This window comes from Vicia villosa, linkage group LG1, assembly GCF_029867415.1.
Source record: "Vicia villosa cultivar HV-30 ecotype Madison, WI linkage group LG1, Vvil1.0, whole genome shotgun sequence".
NCBI lineage: Eukaryota > Viridiplantae > Streptophyta > Magnoliopsida > Fabales > Fabaceae > Vicia > Vicia villosa.
Genome location: NC_081180.1, coordinates 169,770,529 through 169,791,106, shown reverse-complemented (window position 1 = coordinate 169,791,106; position 20,578 = coordinate 169,770,529). Strand labels below are relative to the sequence as shown.

The 20,578-nt window shown below is 31.2% G+C and overlaps 1 non-coding gene across 1 annotated transcript; it reads left to right on the top strand.

The window, feature by feature from the left end:
* Window positions 1–2,040: 2,040 nt before the first annotated feature.
* LOC131645473 (small nucleolar RNA Z161/Z228) lies at window positions 2,041–2,126 on the top strand. The gene has a single exon (XR_009297092.1). It is a non-coding gene; the product is annotated as a small nucleolar RNA Z161/Z228 (small nucleolar RNA).
* Window positions 2,127–20,578: the final 18,452 nt, after the last annotated feature.

The window sequence follows — 20,578 nt, the reverse complement described above, 5'->3', positions numbered from 1 at the left end:
TATCTCCGAACAATTGAAGTGGGAATTTGATAATCTGCCACCTTTGCATGTCAGATTATTTCGAAGATGCATATCCGAAAAAATCAAATGTGTAATTGCTAAAAACAGCCACATGCATGATCAAACTCCATATTCATTCTTTTTCAAAAATCCTTTCATTCTCAATCAAGATTTTCACTCAAAAACTTCATTCTTGTGTTTCATCAAATCAAAAGGAATAAAAGAAGTTGGAATTCAATGTATAGTTCATTCATTTCAAGTCTCATTGATCACATTAATCTTATTTTTAAGTTGAAAAAAAGTTTTGTATCCGAAAATGTATTTCCGAATGTTTTATGAACTCATCCAGAGATGCATTTTCGGATGCTTTTTGTTCTCATTTTCCAGCAATTTGTTTTCAATTTTAGATGTTTCTGAGTATTTTAAGTTTTTGTCTTCATTAGATATGGTGCATCCCGATGTTTTCTTCAAATCTATTGTATCTCTGCATCGGAGGATAAATGGATGAGCTTTCTTGAAATGAGTCATCTTATAGCAAGTGCGTATGATAAAGAGTGTATTGATCTTAAAATATACGGTTTTTCGGAAACTTTTTTTCCACTGCGTACTGCACCACCTCTAAATCAAAAATATCGTATTATCTACGTTTGGTGGATTTTAATTCCGCGGTATTTTGTTCAAGTTTATTTGAAATCGGGGTGCCCTATACCATTCACATCACCGGAGTGGATAACTCATTCAACAATCAAAGTCGAGACTTGACCGAACCATCTTTTTGAAAGAATGCAAAAGTTCACCAAATTGAGCGAGATTGAAAGAGAAACAAATAAACAAAAGTCAAAGGGGGTGTCGCCATTAGTTATAGATTTTGCCGGCGACAAGTGTTTTGGTTCATTAGCATTTATTTATTAATTTATTGTAAGTAACATTGTACTAATGTGTTATGATGTCTAATATATACATTTTGAAGTTTTTCAAAAGAATTCTGGATTGATTACATGTTTTGTTTCTGTTCTGTTATGCTATGGGAGGTTCTATAAATACATATATGAAATAATAAGGTGGTACTGAAGATGAATTTCTGAGGTCCATATAAGTCTACAACTACTAAAAATATACGGGACTTATCTTAATATTCCATACCAACACACATTACATCATACTGAACATCATTTGACAGGTCGAAAATTTTACTTTAACTGTGTGAAACCCTCAAGAAAATTTAAGATCATTGAGTACACTCTTCTTGAAGATATTAAATACACACGACATGAGCTCCTACCATACAACGACAATCGTAAAATTGTGAAGATCGAGTATCGCTCGCCATCTGTTGACAAAGAAGGGAAGATTGGGTTCAGCAACTATGAGCTGAAGACAGACTTTAATTTAAGGGCTATATGGAATACCTTTTTTCTGTTTCGAATCAAAACTTCCGATCAATCTGGATGCGACTGTTTCGAGATCAGTCGATGATATTATCAAGATGTTACAACATCCACTTGGATATTGAAATGTAATATTTGATCCATATTAAAATCCCGTATATATTGTTAATTTTATGATATCAATGTTAATTTTATTTTGTCAACATATTGCTTTTAGCTTTTGTTTTTCTGCTTCTGCTTCAGTATGCTCCAGAAATACGTCTTCGTAAATTTTACAAATATACCTCTCTAGAATAAAATAATAAAATTTAGCACAAATTTAAAATTTGGCTCAAAAACAGACTAATTAGTATGCATTTGATGTGTCCGAAGATGCATCTCAAAAATTTAGAGACCCTATTGTATTTTCAGACGGTGCGTTAAATGTATCTATGGTGTATTAAGAAATTCCCTTAAAAAAAGTTTGACCCAATATCTGGTTGGCTTATTACATCATAGACCGGCCCAATTTAAAACAAAAATGCATAATTCAAAACCCTAATCCCTTTCCTTTAAATAGTTCCTTTATCTCAAACCTTCTCCATCATTCCACCTTAAAATCTACTCTTCTTTTACTTCTTCGTTTTCTTCTTGCTTTTAATATGAAAAATTTAAACCATATGATGAATTTGGATTTACAATCTCACGACGGTCGTCTGAGTTTAATCTTGATGTATTGATCCAATATTTCTGATGGCCTGAGATTAATCTTGATGTGTTGGTCCAATATTTGATGTATTGATCCAATATTTAGTATTTATGTATCTGTTTGGTTTTTGGCTTTACATGGTAAATCACCTTTGATAATTTACTTGTTGATAAAAAATTGCAGAACCCAGATTTTTTGGTTTGTTTGTGGCAATTTAATTTTTATTTAATTTCAAAGCTTCAGTCAGATTTTCTGGTTTGTTTTTGGCAAGTTAATTTTGATTCAATTTTAATTTAAAGAAACGTCAATGTGGCTTCTCCTGAGTTTTTTATGCGTATCTTTTTGATGTCAACACATTTGATTAACTGATATTAGAGCATCAGCTTTATTTTTGAATCTATTATAAAATCAATTTCTGTTTTATGTTATACTAATGTTGAGTGCCACGAAGAAGTTAAGACATCCAATTTTGAAACACACATGTTGAGTGCCACGCAGAAAGTTAAGACATCCAATTTTGAAACACACACATTGTAATCCATCATTATTCACTATGGGATAGTGTAGTCAATCACTATGAGAAATGAGATAGTGTACATAATTTATACATAAATTTGTGGTTGAAGTTATATAGTTAGTTGGAAGCTTTTCAGGCTTATTCACTTGTGAATTATTATTCGAAGTGGAAGTCTAGCTTTAATACACATACAAATTGAAGCTTAACTTGAATTTAAGAAACCTTAATGGAGTGTCTGGGAGTTGGTTTTGGAAGGGAAGAATTTTGAAAATTTTAATGTGGGATATTCTTAAAAACTTTAACAAACAATATATACATGCTAAATCATATTGTTGGGATATTCTTAAAAAGTTTAAAAAACAATATTATACATGCTAAATCATATTGTTTTTTAAATTTAAAAAAATTATCAAACACTTTTAAGATATAGATGAACTCTTTTAAAGTATTTATATAAATGTAATTTTCTCTTATTTTCACTCCGTTGTGTAGCAACCGGCTTAAAATTTTAGAGTCGCCACCATTATTTTTATCTTAAGGGAAGGGAATTAAATGGATAACCCTATATTTTTTTAGAGATTCTAAGTTCGTGAGTTAATTAAATAAAGGGAAGGTGTTAGGCACCCTTTATTTCCCTTGTACTCAAGGGGACCCCCTCTAGATCTAGGTTTTTTAAGGTTTCGAAAGCATTATTTTCATATTTTATAAAAGAAACGAGATTTATTTATTTATTAGGGGACTCGCTTCAATTTTCAATTGAATGCCTACGTATCTCCTTATGGAGAATCAGAGTCCCAATTCGTAGTTCGGGTTTGGTTTGTGTTTTTTATAGGATTGTATAATTACTTTCAGATTCTCCTTTGAATTTCGTCCGGTTTAGAAAAATAAGGTAATTGTGGGCGTAGTTCGAAGTTTAGTAAAAAAAAACAATTGTACAATCCTTTTTTATGAAATTAATATTGATTTGGTATTAATAAAAAGTTTTAGATGTTTTGAGTTTTTTAATTGGATGTATCTATAATAATTAAATTAAAATTTAGTAAAATATGTATTAAGAAAATATTTGAAAGTTAATAAAATAAGAGATTTATCTTAAAATATAACTATATCCAACTTGGTGATTTTTTATAAAATATATTAAATAAAAAAATGTTATGATAAAAATAAAAAGTTAAATTTTTTAAATAAAATAGATTGAATAATTTAATTAATTAAGTGACACAGGGGGTATTAAATTAGAATTACAGGTGTATTAGAACATATAATTAGGCCCAGATGTAAACCTAAACCCAATAAGATAGGAGGGGTGTATTTTATACATCTTTTGTAAAAAAAGAGTAAAATAGGGGTGTAAAAAACATTGGGCTAGGCCCACTATCAACACACCTTGATCCGTTCGGATCAGGTGTGGGGGGACGTAGGTGTTACCGTGGTGCTCATGTAATTTGGCACGCACGATGAGATCATACGGCTATGATTTAATATGGACCGCAGGTGTATGGTAAAGTAGATGTACATTATTTAATAACAATAAGGAAAGGTGGAGAATCATTTAATTATGTTTTTTTCCAATTTTATTTCATTTTCCAATTCACGTTCTCCTCTCTCTCTTTCTAAACGATCTTCCTCCCCCTCTTGCCTCTATCTCTTCGTTCCACACAAAAACAACAACAACAACCATGAATCAAAAACCCAGAAACCTTAAATTATCCCCATAACCCCAAAATCAAATCATAAACATGCAATTAACACTATTCAACATATGAATCACAATCCTAAAAGCTAAATTTTCCAAGGGCTTACCTCAATCCGGAAATTCTTTTCGAATAGGGTTCCTCTCCGTCTCTGATCTTCTTTCCTTGCTCTGAATCGCAGGTACGGCGGAGGATGAAGTGGTGCGGCGGATCGGCGACGATTTGGGGTTTCAGGTGTGAAATCCAAATCGAGAACGGCGGCGAAACTTCGTTGAAGTTTTTTTATTTAGGGCTTTTTTGTGAGAATCTCCTCTTCTACTCCTTCAGTAATTTTTTTTGGTCCTTGATTCATTCGTTTAGGGTGTGTTTTATAGTGATTAGAGTTAAATCAATTAGGAAATAGCTTTTATTAGTTTGATTCAGATTGATTGGAGATTTGATCCGTTATTATTGTACTTGATTCGATCTGATTTGTATTTGATTAAAGCTCATAATTTCTGTACTTAATTGAATGAGATTTTTTCCTTTTCCGATTTCGATTCATGTTCGATTTGTTTTGATTCAGAAACCACATTCTTTAGGGTTTTCAAAAATTAGGGTTTGTGGTGAATACGGCCGCCGCGCCGCTTGTGGCTTGGAGGAGGAAGGGTTCCAAAAGCCCTAGTTGACTTGGTCAATAATAATTTTAAAATTAAAAAATAAATAAATAATATATGTAGGGTTTAGTGATAATAATTAATTAAGAAATTAATAATATTAACTTAATGATTTAACTACTGCTTACCTTTTTTTATTAAAAAAAAAAAAATTAATATATTAATAATAATAATTGTAATTAGCTATAATGCTTAAAAATAATAGTTGTTGATTATAATAATATTTGGTGATATTAAATTAAATTAATAATAGTAACAATATATAAAATAATTAGACTTTCTTTTATTTAATAGTAACGGTTTGCAATTTAAATATTCTAATTATGTTAATAATTAACGCTAAAAATGACTATTAATAAAATTTAATAATGATAAAATTTAACTACCGTTATTTTAAGAAAAGTAGTAAATACATGTTTTTTCACTAATTGCAAAAGCTACTAACCGTAAAGGTTTCTCCTTTTTTTTTCTCTCTCTTTTTTTTAGTTAAATACCTTTTTTTGTTAGAAAACGTTTTTTAAAAAAAGTAGTAACCGCAGTTTAAAAGATTTCCCTCTCTTTTTTTAATTAATATTTTTAACTATTCCCACATAATAATAATAACAAATAATAGTAAAACTAACTAATTTCCTTAAAACGTGATCTTTTAATACTCCTTTCTTTATTTATGTTTACTGATAGAAAAAATGGGAGTGGTGATTCTAATAGTTTGTTTTATTTTTATTTTTATTTAAGAGCTATTTCTAATAAACAAATAAATATTAGTAATAATGAATAAATTTAATAAAACTTAAAAAGATGAAAATTAAATCAAAATACTAAAAAAGAACAATTTTTCTTTATATATTAATATTTTGAATAAAAATACAAAAATAAAAGGGATGGGGCAAAAATGTCAACAATGAAATTCGAACCCGTGACATTGAATACTAATAAGTCCTTAAATATGTTTTATTGCCAATTATGTTAATCAATTTTATTCAAAAATAAAATTGCATTATAAAACACAATATGTGAGGTGTTAAGTAAAATATTTATACAAATAACTGTAAAGTAACTTGTTATATTAAAAAGAATTATTGTTAAGATTTATAAAACCCAAAATTAAAAATAATGTTTAAAATAAGGCGGGCAAATTTGGGGTATGACAGCTGCCCCTATTTAATATTGTTCGATCGAAGAGAGCGAGAATACGAAGTTCTCGCGTGTTCGAATCGAATATTTATTAAATACCGGAAGACCCCAAATTTAACCTTAGCTTGCAAAGGGTAATTTGCATATTAGATTGTATCATAGATTTTGTGTATTCATCACAACCTACAAATAACGGGTTTCAACTCTATTTTAGGTTTTGACCCAAATATATTTGCGGGAAGATGGAGAATTGACTTGCCGTACCCTAGAGAGCAAGTAGTCGCCAATCTATTCTTTATCTATCACGACATAGAGGATAGATAAAGTTTGTGTTTAACCAAGATTAGACAGTATAATGATTGTAGATAATCATACCTATGCTAACTGGTAAACGTTCTCACCAAAATGTTTGCACCAAATGTTCCCCAAGTTGTTCACATCACATGTTTGTACCAAATGTTCCCCAAATGATTCACACAAAATGTTTGCACCAAATGTTCCCCAGATTGTTCTCACCAAGAATTTGCACCAAATGTTCCCCAAATTGTTCTCACCAAGTACTTGCGTTTAACCACAATTAGATAGTAAAATGACTGTGGATAATCATGCCTATGCTAACTGGTAAACTTTCTCACCAAATTAATGTTTGCATCAAATGTTCCCCAAATTGTTCTTACTAACAGTTTGCACCAAATGTTCCCCAAATTGTTCTCACCAAGTATTTGCATTTAACCACACTTAGATAGTAAAAATGATTGTAGATAATCATGCCTATGCTAACTGGTAAACGTTCTCACCAAATGTTTGCACCAAATGTTCCCCAAATTGTTCTCACTAACAGTTTGCACCAAATATTCCCCAAAATGTTCTCACCAAGAGTTTGCACCAAATGTTCCCCAAATTGTTCTCACCAATTTTTTTTGCCCCAAGCACCAAATTTTCCCACCAAATGTTTGCACCAATGTTTTTTTTTCCCCAAGCACCAAATTTTCTCACCCAATGTTTGCACCAATGTTTGTGTATTTCTGATTTCGATGATTTTATAATCATCAGTTTTTTTGTGTTTATTGATATCGGCAAGGTTACTGGAAATCATCAATCAGGCGATTGGAAATAAACAAACAGTAAGGTTACTGTCATCAGTCAGGTTACCGGGTGATAAGCAAACTTGATTTTTTGTAAAAGAGTTTTGTTTTATGACTGCCAAGTAAATTTAGGCTTTGCAAAAAACGTTTTATGCTTATAGAGATGAGATGAATGCTATGCATGATTCATGACAATGAAATGACTTGATTGTCCAATAAGTTTGTGGATGATTATGATTTAGATGAGTTACTTATGCACCAAGGCTGCTTATTAAAAGTGAGTTGTTTATGCTAGTATGGCTTCCCGACACTTGTTTTTGAACTCGTAAATTGTTGGCGTAGGAGAAGGATCCAAGGGAAATGTGAAAGTACGCAGAGAGCTTGCCCCTTTGTGAAATGTATTACCCCAATATGTTGATTTGTAGACATTTTCTTAATACAATCCCAAGAGTAGTTTGATTGTAATATGAATGACCTCACTATTTTGCACTTCGAGACATTATGCCTTTGATTGTGGACTATTGGAATGTCCTGCCCCATAATGAACTGTTTTGAATTAACTCTTTCGAACGAGCTTCGTAGCGGTCTACCCCAATATTCAGATTTTTGAAAGGTATGCCCCTAATTTCTAGGATTTGGAGGAAGTACCCTTAGAAAGAACTTGGACATCATCGCAAACTTGATATAGATTTCTCCAAGACTTAAATTTTGAAAAGTATGCCCCAATATCTCTAGGATCTGGAGGACCCTTAGAAAGAACTTGAACCTCCCCACAAACTTGATATATATTGCCCCATGGTTTGAGTTTAAAAAAAATCATGCCCCAATTTCAAACTCTGAAGGGATGTTCTTAGACTTCACCGTGTGGTGATATGATTTGATATAACTTTCGCTAAGTGTCCAAATCTTGGAAAAGTTGTAATCTGTAATTGCTTGAAGGGAATTTGGATCCTACATGCCGTAAGATGAACTTGGTACGATATGCCCCATATTTGATCTTTGAAAGTTTGCCACTGATCATTAGGATCTTGGAAATGTATGTCCCTGATTGTCTGGTGCTTTGAAATGTGACTCAAGTTGATCGAATCTTAGAATGAATGCCCCTAGTCAATATGATCTTCTTGTGATGTACCCCTATGATCATTAGGATTTGCCCCTGATTATAGGGCTCCTCTTAGATGTTTTTCCCCTAGTCAGTAGCGTCCTGAAATGAATTTATTTTGATTAAACCAATTTTGAAATCTCCTTGATGCTAAGTTTCGATTCGTAGATAAAATTGTACATTTTGAAAAGTAATTCTTTGTGACGCACATGCAAGTTTTTTGAAATTGAAGTTTTTATGGAGAAGGAATGGATGATTTAGAGATGGTAAGCAATAATTTTAACAAACATAGGAGTCAGTTTAACATAAATTTTTCTGAGTATGCTTTCATAGTTTAACCTTGCTTCAATTAGGGCTTTCGAAGGTTGTAACGTTGCCATGGTTTGTGGTTTAAGAAACAAAGATATAAGGCTCAAATTTTATATAAACCCACCCCATTCTCCTTGATGTTCTCCAATCCTAAAATTCGCTTAATCCAATGAATGCATTCAGTTTGCAAGAGAATTTTTCGTAGTCGTAGTGATGGTAATAAGCATTGATAAAGATTCAAGCGCCAATGAAGAGCATTGATAAGATCCAAGCGTTGATAAGAAGCTTTTGATTATTTTTGAGGTGGCAGTCACAAGATTATTTTCCAATTTTTTCCTTTTAATCCCTTATTTTTTGCATGGACCAATTCTTTTAAATTTGCGGTCCATCGGGATGCCATAACTTTTGCCTAAGTCAAGTTTCTTTTGATTTTTACTTGACTTAGCGGGATTTTTATTTTATTTTTGAGCTTATTTTTTTTTATCTTTGAACATTTGTGACTGCCATGTTGATTGTCGTCAGATTCATCTTTAGTTCTTCATTGGTCTTGAATGATATATTGAGGAAGGAGATGTTGCAAGCTTTATCTTCGTTGTTTCCTCAATCTTTGATGATTGCGAGGAAAAAGATGTGCCCGAACTTTTGCTTAGATTGACTAATTCTCCTGAGTACAGAATGCACCATTGAATTAATTGAAATTTACCCTGCCCCTGGTTAAAATTAAGGTTTTTTTTAGTATATAGAAGAGAACTCCAACTTCTGGCTCGAGGGGGGTTGACTACAGATTAACTTCCTTATTTCTCCACTGTTTAGGATTTAAAACAATGCCTTACATCATCAGCTCAGTTTTACATTGAAAGCATACGTTAGCAAAATTAGATTAATTTTAATTACATCATTCTCCCTCGAAGTTTGTTAAATGTGAGAAATAGAAAAAGGATCAAATGGATTGACCTTTTTTTTTTGTTCCATTTTTTTTAGAAAGAGTGAATACGAATGAATTGGCTTCAAAAACATGCATGCTCATTTTATTAAAACTATTAATCAAAGAGTACAACTTTAAGAAACAAACAAAACTTAGCAATAACGAAATTTCAAATGGAAAATAGCAAAGCCTAATGATCTTAAGGACGAGCTTCCTTGAATTCTAAGAGATGTTGATGATATTTTTGCACTTGTCAAAGTAAGGGGTAACCATTCACAAAGGGTTTTCCTTCTTCAAAAGTCAACTGCTTGTTATCGATCAAATCTTGGACTTTGTGTCTGAAGGCCCAACATTTCTCCAAAGTGTGCCCTGGAGAATTGGCATGATATTCGCACCTTGCATTTGCATTATATTTTGGTGGGATTGCCCCAGTAGGAGGATCAAGTTTCTTTAACTCGACCAATGAAGCCTTGAGCAGTTGTTGAAGTAGTTCATTGTGAGGCATAGGAAGCAGATCAAACCTTCTCGGGGGTGGCTTTGGTTCTTCCTTATGATGAATACCCCTATTCTGTTGGTAGGGTTGTCGATGCTGTTGATGTTGTTGTTGAAGTGGGGGGATCACCCATGGTCGTGATGTTTGAGAAGTTGGACGGGCATGTGGCTGACATAATGGAGGGTTACCTTCCCTTTCCAACAATATTTGTATGACCAAATTCATTTGAGTCTGTAACTGGTTGACCTCCTCCCTTAATAGTTTTTGATCTTTCTTGAGTTCTTCCATAGTTTCTTGAGACATGCTCCAAGTTCTCTTGTGTGTATCGGGAAGCCTGCTAGCTAAATGGTAATTGGATAAGAGCAGAGATGAAAATGCGTATGCAAATGTACATATGTAAATGGAAATGCAAAGTCACGTCATGGATGCAATGCAATCTCATGTGTGGGTTTAGGGGTCTATGATTGACAAAGGAGGCTTGGTTTTAGTCATGTCATTTGACATAATGGAATCCCTGTAGGCTAAGGAGAGGCAGACAAATTAACGCATATATAGGCTAGGATAGTAATACACTATACGCGTTTTTTTGTAATATATTGAAATGCAAATACCTTAAATGGGTTTAATGTGAATACCCTAAAAAGGATAGGGTAGCGAATACCGTATACCACTCTTGAGATAATACGAGGACACCCCATACGAGTTTATGGTAGTGACTACCCTAAAGAGGCTAGGGTAGTAATACCCTGTATCGATTTTAGGATAGATAGACAAAAGAAGAACCTTGCGGGTTTCTTGAGAATGAAATAGGCAGAAAGTAACCCTAGTATGTAGGCATTTAAGTTTGTCCTACGGATATTCTACCCTTCCCCATGAGGGTGATTTTCTTAAGGGTATCATGGATAACGCTAAAGGGAAAGGCACAGGAGCCTCCCTTAAGCGGAGCCTCTTTGTAGACCGAGACTTATCTCATAGGTCATGCAAGGTCTCACCATGATGTTTTATTTTTGGTACAAAGAGTCATTGGTCAAATCCTAAGTCCTGACTCCAAGAGAGGCGAGCCCTCTTGAGACATTTTTCGGAATTTGACCGACTCTAGGCGAAGTTGTCGCAAAGACTCGTAGGGATGTTAAACCCCTTTGGCCAATTGACAATCCTTCTCTTAATGTTTCTCACTTTATTTGAAATATGATCCCACCAACAATACATATATGAAAAATAAATAAATGACAAAATAACAAATAAACAGTATAATAAATTAAACACAATATGAAAACGCAAAAATAATAAAAACCCCAGCAGAAAACCTAGACCTAAAGGTAGGGAATACTCTATTTTAAGAATTATCCCCAGCAGAGTCGCCAGCTGTAGCAACCGGCTTAAAATTTTAGAGTCGCCACCATTATTTTTATCTTAAGGGAAGGGAATTAAATGGATAACCCTATATTTTTTTAGAGATTCTAAGTTCGTGAGTTAATTAAATAAAGGGAAGGTGTTAGGCACCCTTTATTTCCCTTGTACTCAAGGGGACCCCCTCTAGATCTAGGTTTTTTAAGGTTTCGAAAGCATTATTTTCATATTTTATAAAAGAAACAAGATTTATTTATTTATTAGGGGACTCGCTTCAATTTTCAATTGAATGCCTACGTATCTCCTTATGGAGAATCAGAGTCCCAATTCGTAGTTCGGGTTTGGTTTGTGTTTTTTATAGGATTGTATAATTACTTTCAGATTCTCCTTTGAATTTCGTCCGGTTTAGAAAAATAAGGTAATTGTGGGCGTAGTTCGAAGTTTAGTAAAAAAACAATTGTACAATCCTTTTTTATGAAATTAATATTGATTTGGTATTAATAAAAAGTTTTAGATGTTTTGAGTTTTTTAATTGGATGTATCTATAATAATTAAATTAAAATTTAGTAAAATATGTATTAAGAAAATATTTGAAAGTTAATAAAATAAGAGATTTATCTTAAAATATAACTATATCCAACTTGGTGATTTTTTATAAAATATATTAAATAAAAAAATGTTATGATAAAAATAAAAAGTTAAATTTTTTAAATAAAATAGATTGAATAATTTAATTAATTAAGTGACACAGGGGGTATTAAATTAGAATTACAGGTGTATTAGAACATATAATTAGGCCCAGATGTAAACCTAAACCCAATAAGATAGGAGGGGTGTATTTTATACATCTTTTGTAAAAAAAGAGTAAAATAGGGGTGTAAAAAACATTGGGCTAGGCCCACTATCAACACACCTTGATCCGTTCGGATCAGGTGTGGGGGGACGTAGGTGTTACCGTGGTGCTCATGTAATTTGGCACGCACGATGAGATCATACGGCTATGATTTAATATGGACCGCAGGTGTATGGTAAAGTAGATGTACATTATTTAATAACAATAAGGAAAGGTGGAGAATCATTTAATTATGTTTTTTTCCAATTTTATTTCATTTTCCAATTCACGTTCTCCTCTCTCTCTTTCTAAACGATCTTCCTCCCCCTCTTGCCTCTATCTCTTCGTTCCACACAAAAACAACAACAACAACCATGAATCAAAAACCCAGAAACCTTAAATTATCCCCATAACCCCAAAATCAAATCATAAACATGCAATTAACACTATTCAACATATGAATCACAATCCTAAAAGCTAAATTTTCCAAGGGCTTACCTCAATCCGGAAATTCTTTTCGAATAGGGTTCCTCTCCGTCTCTGATCTTCTTTCCTTGCTCTGAATCGCAGGTACGGCGGAGGATGAAGTGGTGCGGCGGATCGGCGACGATTTGGGGTTTCAGGCGTGAAATCCAAATCGAGAACGGCGGCGAAACTTCGTTGAAGTTTTTTTATTTAGGGCTTTTTTGTGAGAATCTCCTCTTCTACTCCTTCAGTAATTTTTTTTGGTCCTTGATTCATTCGTTTAGGGTGTGTTTTATAGTGATTAGAGTTAAATCAATTAGGAAATAGCTTTTATTAGTTTGATTCAGATTGATTGGAGATTTGATCCGTTATTATTGTACTTGATTCGATCTGATTTGTATTTGATTAAAGCTCATAATTTCTGTACTTAATTGAATGAGATTTTTTCCTTTTCCGATTTCGATTCATGTTCGATTTGTTTTGATTCAGAAACCACATTCTTTAGGGTTTTCAAAAATTAGGGTTTGTGGTGAATACGGCCGCCGCGCCGCTTGTGGCTTGGAGGAGGAAGGGTTCCAAAAGCCCTAGTTGACTTGGTCAATAATAATTTTAAAATTAAAAAATAAATAAATAATATATATAGGGTTTAGTGATAATAATTAATTAAGAAATTAATAATATTAACTTAATGATTTAACTACTGCTTACCTTTTTTTATTAAAAAAAAAAATTAATATATTAATAATAATAATAATAATTGTAATTAGCTATAATGCTTAAAAATAATAGTTGTTGATTATAATAATATTTGGTGATATTAAATTAATAATAGTAACAATATATAAAATAATTAGACTTTCTTTTATTTAATAGTAACGGTTTGCAATTTAAATATTCTAATTATGTTAATAATTAACGCTAAAAATGACTGTTAATAAAATTTAATAATGATAAAATTTAACTACTGTTATTTTAAGAAAAGTAGTAAATACATGTTTTTTCACTAATTGCAAAAGCTACTAACCGTAAAGGTTTCTCCTTTTTTTTTCTCTCTCTTTTTTTTAGTTAAATACCTTTTTTTGTTAGAAAACGTTTTTTAAAAAAAGTAGTAACCGCAGTTTAAAAGATTTCCCTCTCTTTTTTTAATTAATATTTTTAACTATTCCCACATAATAATAATAACAAATAATAGTAAAACTAACTAATTTCTTTAAAACGTGATCTTTTAATACTCCTTTCTTTATTTATGTTTACTGATAGAAAAAATGGGAGTGGTGATTCTAATAGTTTGTTTTATTTTTATTTTTATTTAAGAGCTATTTCTAATAAACAAATAAATATTAGTAATAATGAATAAATTTAATAAAACTTAAAAAGATGAAAATTAAATCAAAATACTAAAAAAGAACAATTTTTCTTTATATATTAATATTTTGAATAAAAATACAAAAATAAAAGGGATGGGGCAAAAATGTCAACAATGAAATTCGAACCCGTGACATTGAATACTAATAAGTCCTTAAATATGTTTTATTGCCAATTATGTTAATCAATTTTATTCAAAAATAAAATTGCATTATAAAACAAAATATGTGAGGTGTTAAGTAAAATATTTATACAAATAACTGTAAAGTAACTTGTTATATTAAAAAGAATTATTGTTAAGATTTATAAAACCCAAAATTAAAAATAATGTTTAAAATAAGGCGGGCAAATTTGGGGTATGACACGTTGTACCCGTGCGATGCACAGAAACTATTTCAACTAACTATGATAAATTTGTTAAAGTGTCTAGCCTAATTAGCATTATCACTTACAAATTGGCTATATAAATATACAATATATTTAATCATAAAAAATGGATAAACTTATAAATTATCCAAAAATAGTTACTCAACATGGGTAATGAGAAGTCTTCGGGGGGCTTGGTTTTTTAGAATTGTGTAGCTTTAACTACATCACAATCTATTCAAAGTATTTGAGTTGGATTCCTCTTAATGAAACTTTACATTATCGGTCCCTTTCCTTGATAAATCAGATGTTTAAGACAATTTCACATGTTCTATATAACTATGCAATTTATGCAATTTTGCTGCTTAGTATATTGATATATTTAGATACCATGATAGTCAATATATTAAATGGGAATTTATCACTCATACAAAAACTTCTTAAAATATATTTCATGCATAACTATATTTTTAAATATCTATCTCTTTAAATACCGTGAATGTTTATGCATTTAGATGAGCATAGAAAAGAAACTTAATGTTTTGACATGCCTTTGTTTTGCTTAGATGATGTAGCAAATATGAACTGGATAGTTCATTCAACTTTTCTTTGTATTCACATGTATGAATACAAAATATATGAAAATAAAATACTTGGTTTTAAAATTTTAAATTTTCACACTTTAAAATAGATTGTTCCCTCCAAATTGTGTTGTAATGAATTAAATTATTTACTAATTTACAATCATTGTGCTTAGAATGCAAGAATGATTAAAAACACACTTAAACTAATAAGCAATTAAACAAAATAAAAAACATGTATCATGAATTGTTTGCAGCTTATTTTTAAGAGAATTTCTTCACCCACCTCCTAACCTTCTTGCTCACCCCTGGTGAATTTACAACACTACCCCTTGTTTCGGAAGTTCATTTCCGAAAAGGTACTTTTTTTTTTTGAAAAAAATGTGTTTTCGGAAATGAACTTCCGAAAACGTGTTTTTTTTAATATAAAATATTGATTTCGGAGATGCATCTCTGAAATAAAGTTACATTTTCAGAAAATGTGGTGTTTCGGAAGTTCATCTCCGAACTCACCCCCTTGGGAGATGAGGTGTTTTCGGAGATGCATATCCGAAATATTCCAAGACCAAATTGGTCTTGGAATGTTTCGGATATACACTTCCGAAATAATTCAATAATTATTAAAAAATTAAAATTAAGGTGAATCAATACAATTAATAGATATAAAATGAAAGTGAATCAATAATTTTCTAAAGATTCTTACTTAAAATAATTTTCTCCTATTTTTAGTAATAAATATTTTCCTCTCTAATAAATCATAATTCCCTATTCTCATACATAAAATAGATTTTTCACATTTTTGTATAACTATCTAATTATACTTCATATAAAAAAAATCATAATGCTAAATATTTTTGAATTTTTTTTAATTTTATTTAAATTTAATCATATTGAATTCACTTAATATAAATAATAAAGTTGTTTCATTTTTAAATATAATATATACAAATTCACAAAGTGTCTATAAAAAATATACAAAAACTAAATAATAATTAGCATAATAATTTTATTGTGAAAAAAAAAAATAATTGTATTTTAAATAATTGTGAAATTTGTTTCAAATAATGAATACACGTTTTTTTAATTAAAAAATCACATTTTTTTCTTAATAAATAATAAAAATAATGTATTATAATTAATAATAATAATAATCACGTAATTTATATTAAATAAAATACGTGATTTTTAATATTTATTTGTAGGAAATGTTATTTTTTATTAAATAATGATTTATCTCAATTTTAAACAAATGACAATTTTGATAATTAAGAAAAATTATATTCTACAAACTTATTTTAATTTTTAATTTTCAAATTATAAATTTTTTAATATTAATAAATAATAAACGTTATATTGAAATAAAAAAAAAAATCTGACCTTCAATCAAATTTTGTTATTTTTATTTAAATAAACTTATATTATATATACTTTATATACACTATAAAAATTGTTATATTTTTAAATAGTACGTTAAAATATAAAAGGCTTAAATGCAACTTTGGTCCCCCTATTTAGCATTTTTTTTTATTTTAGTCCCCCCACTTTCAAAACCACCATTTTAGTCCCTATTTTAAGTTTTCAGATTAATTTTGGTCCCTCAATCCATTTGGTGCATAATTTTAATGACGTGGAGGGTTTTAAGCTTATGTGGCAACGCCAGGTCATTTACATATTAATTAAATTAATTTTTTTATTTCATATTTTATTTAAAATTTTCATTAATTAAAATAATGTCATTTAATTTATTTTTTTATATTGAGCTATATATGTTTCATGAAACCCTAAACACGTTTTCATGTTTTCCACCCCAATCTACCAGCCGCTGTCTTCCACCCCAATCTCCAACCTTCTAGTCCTCTTCACCATTCTTTAAATCCAGCATCTTCTTCTCTTTATTCAACATCTTCTTCTCTATTTCCTAACTGTTTCTTATTACCCCCAAAAATGTCAGAAACAAATTTCTCTTTTGCCTCATCAAATTTATCCGGTGCTAGAAGAAGAGGTGGTAGATGTTGTTGTGACCTTGAATCTCCATTGATGACCTCGTGGACTTACGAGAATCCAGGAAGAAGATTTCATGGTTGTGGTAATTACAAGGTGATGAAGTAAAAAGGTTGCAACTACTTTCAATGGTATGACGAAGACATGAGCAACCGAGCAGAAGATGTGATTAGAAGTTTGAAAAACAAGAACGACGAACTTGTGGACTTATTTAGGGACACCAAGAATAGGGAAGATTTGCTCCAGACGAAGATTAAGTTTATGTCTTATTTTGTTGGTTTTTGTATGGTGTTTGTAATACTAGTTGTATTTGTATTGATTGCAACATATGTACTCAAATGAGATACTCCAATGGTTGTAAATGGTTGTAATCTAATTTGTCTCTTTAATGAAATCAAATGGTTGTAACATGTTTTGTCTCTTTAATGAAATCAAGTGGTTGTGTGTTAACCTGTTTTGACATTGCTTTTGACAGTATTGAACAAATGAATTCTTTATGTTTAGTGTATTGCATTTGACATTATTGACATTGCTTTTGATATCACCTGTGTTAACCTGAGATAGTGTATTGATAATATTGACATTGCTTCTAATATCATTAGACAGTATTCACATTGCTTTTGATATGTGTATCCTTAGCAAATTATTCACATTAAAATCCATATGTGTATACATGACACTACATGTTTTAAACGTATGTCTTCTTTGTGACATATCACATTGCTTTAGATATGTGTATACATGACACTACATTAAAATCCTATTAATGAACAGCCATTACATGTTTTTAGTTTGTATTCATGAACAGCCATTACATATGTGTATACATGACATCACATTAAAATCCATATCCGTATTAATCCATAGGCTGTCTTGCTGTTGACCAAATTGAATTCTACTAGTTACAAACTTACAATTACAGAAACAATATGATAACATAACTAGTACAACAAGAAAAGAATTCCATTTAAAAAAGCAATATGATAACAGGACTTCAAGTTTTCAAGTACAGAAACAACCAAATCCGCAAACTGCTAAAGATTATACTTGACAAAAAGTTCAAACATCAACAATCTTTACACATATTCGCTACTTTTGTAACAATAATAACCTCTCAAGTAATAACAGTAATAACTATCATGAGATAAATAACTATCATATCCGGATGCATGGCCAAATTGAATTCTCCTAGTTACAAACTTACAATTCATCACAGAATTGCACAATAGAATATCACAATTGCTATATCAGAATTGCACTATAACAACATTGCTTTATAACAGCATATATAGATAACAGACCAAAATAACATTGCTGCATAAAATAACATTGCTTTAAACAATAGCATTGCTACATAAAAAGATTCTGTCAAAAGACCAAAATAACACAGCTGCATAGCTACATATTAAGATTGTGTCAAAAGACCAAAATAACCACAAGAGACCAAAATATCAAAAGACCAAAATAACACAGTAGCATAGTTATTCTTGTGTTGGTGGTGGAGCTTGTGATCCTCCTTCGATAATTGTTTGTGCACCCACTTTCAAAGACTTGTTTCCACCTTTAGGAATCTCTCTCTCTGCGGCTCTCTTCCCTTTACACGTTCGTTTGTTATGGCCAAAGCTACCACATTTCTTGCACTTGACAGTTTGTAGACTTCTAGGCAGCGTATTTCTTGTTCTCGGTTCATCGTTTGCCTTGTTGCGATTCTTTTTTGGACGACCGATAGATCTCCTCATGAATGGAGGGTTGATTGGGTGAGCAACATTCACCGGCCATAGTTGAGGGCCATTGGTTGGCATAACAATATGGCTATAGGTAGCCAACACAGTAGATTTCCTATACACAAAAAATAATACATCAGAACATGTTAGAACATACTATGGTATAGCATAACGAAAGAACATGTTACCTATAAAATGGTGAAACAAATTCTTCGGGTTCTTTCTTGGCAAACCATATGCATGAGATAGCATGACAACATGGGATTCCGGTTAAGTCCCATCTCCTACAACCACACTTCTTTTGCAACAAATTAACAGGATATGTCTCTGGATTTGCAGCCTCCTCACTATCCCCATTTTCCTCCACCTCCACATTTTGCTCAGGATTTACAACCTCCTCATTATTAACCTCAACCTCCTCGTTTACTTCCTCCTCAAAAATAACATCATCAATACTAACTTCTTCAACCTTGTGCTCAACGTAGATGTCAACAACTTTATATCCTCTAACGTCTTCTACAAACCTTAACACGTCGCTATCATTGTTCAACGGCCTAAGTCCACGAGAAAATGAAAAGTTTGGATTCCAGTACCACAAACACTTTATGTTAAGATATCCCTCAGCTTTGATCAAATCTTCGACTTGCATATAGGACAGGTAGTCCACATCCCAGTCCCAATCCGTCTCAGTAACAAGCTCACCAACATATAACTTCACTGGATTGTCGACAAAACATCCCCGATGATGTATTCGGAGTCTCACCGATTGATTTTCGAAAGGCCTGCAACAGAACACGACAAATTCACAATACAAGTTTAGCACTTTATGAACCAAACAACATAAACAAATCAGAAGTTGGGACCACGTCATAAACAAATCAGATTATGCAACACGTTTAATACTTTATGAACCAAATAACATAAACAAATCAGAAGTTGGGACCACAACATACATAAATCAGATTCTGGGACCACGTCATAAAAAAAGCAAACCCTGAACATCCAACACAATCAAGGGACCACAAAATTTAGGGACCACAAACAAAGAAACATCAAACCAAACAACAATTTGGGACCACATATAAAGAAATCAAACAATAATTTCACCGATGGTTACCTGGAGACGAATCTTGGTGTCGACATTTCTTCGTCTTCGTCTTACTGTTCACTTCGCCTTCGTCGCAGCTTAGGGTTCACTGGTTCACTTCGTATTACCGTTCACTTCGTCTTCGTCTTCGTCTCACTGGTTCACTTCGTATTACCGTTCACTTCGTCTTCTCTTCGTGGGTTTCGCTTTCATTTTGTTTTGTTTCAGATTGATGATGGAATGGTGAAACAATCACGTTGTGGTTTTAGTTAACCTTCATTTCTATTATTTCTAAAATGTAAAAATATGAAATAACATATTAAAATAATTAATGAAAATTTTAAATAAAATATGAAATAAAAAAATTAATTTAATTAATATGTAAATGACCTGGCGTTGCCACATAAGCTTAAAACCCTCCACGTCATTAAAATTATGCACCAAATGGATTGAGGGACCAAAATTAATCTGAAAACTTAAAATAGGGACTAAAATGGTGGTTTTGAAAGTGGGGGGACTAAAATAAAAAAAAAATGCTAAATAGGGGGACCAAAGTTGCATTTAAGCCAATATAAAAACTATATAAACAATAAATATAAAAACAAACAAGGATTAATGATTAATCCAAAAATATTATATAAAGTGAACAATGAAATTGATAATATTTTGTAATCATTTTTAAACATTTTAAAAAATATTATATATATTTTTTATTTTTACATATTTGTGTGCTTATTATTCATTATTTATGCACATTTTGAGCATTATTTTTTATTCTATTTAAAATTGAAACAATTTTATTATTTACTTTAATTA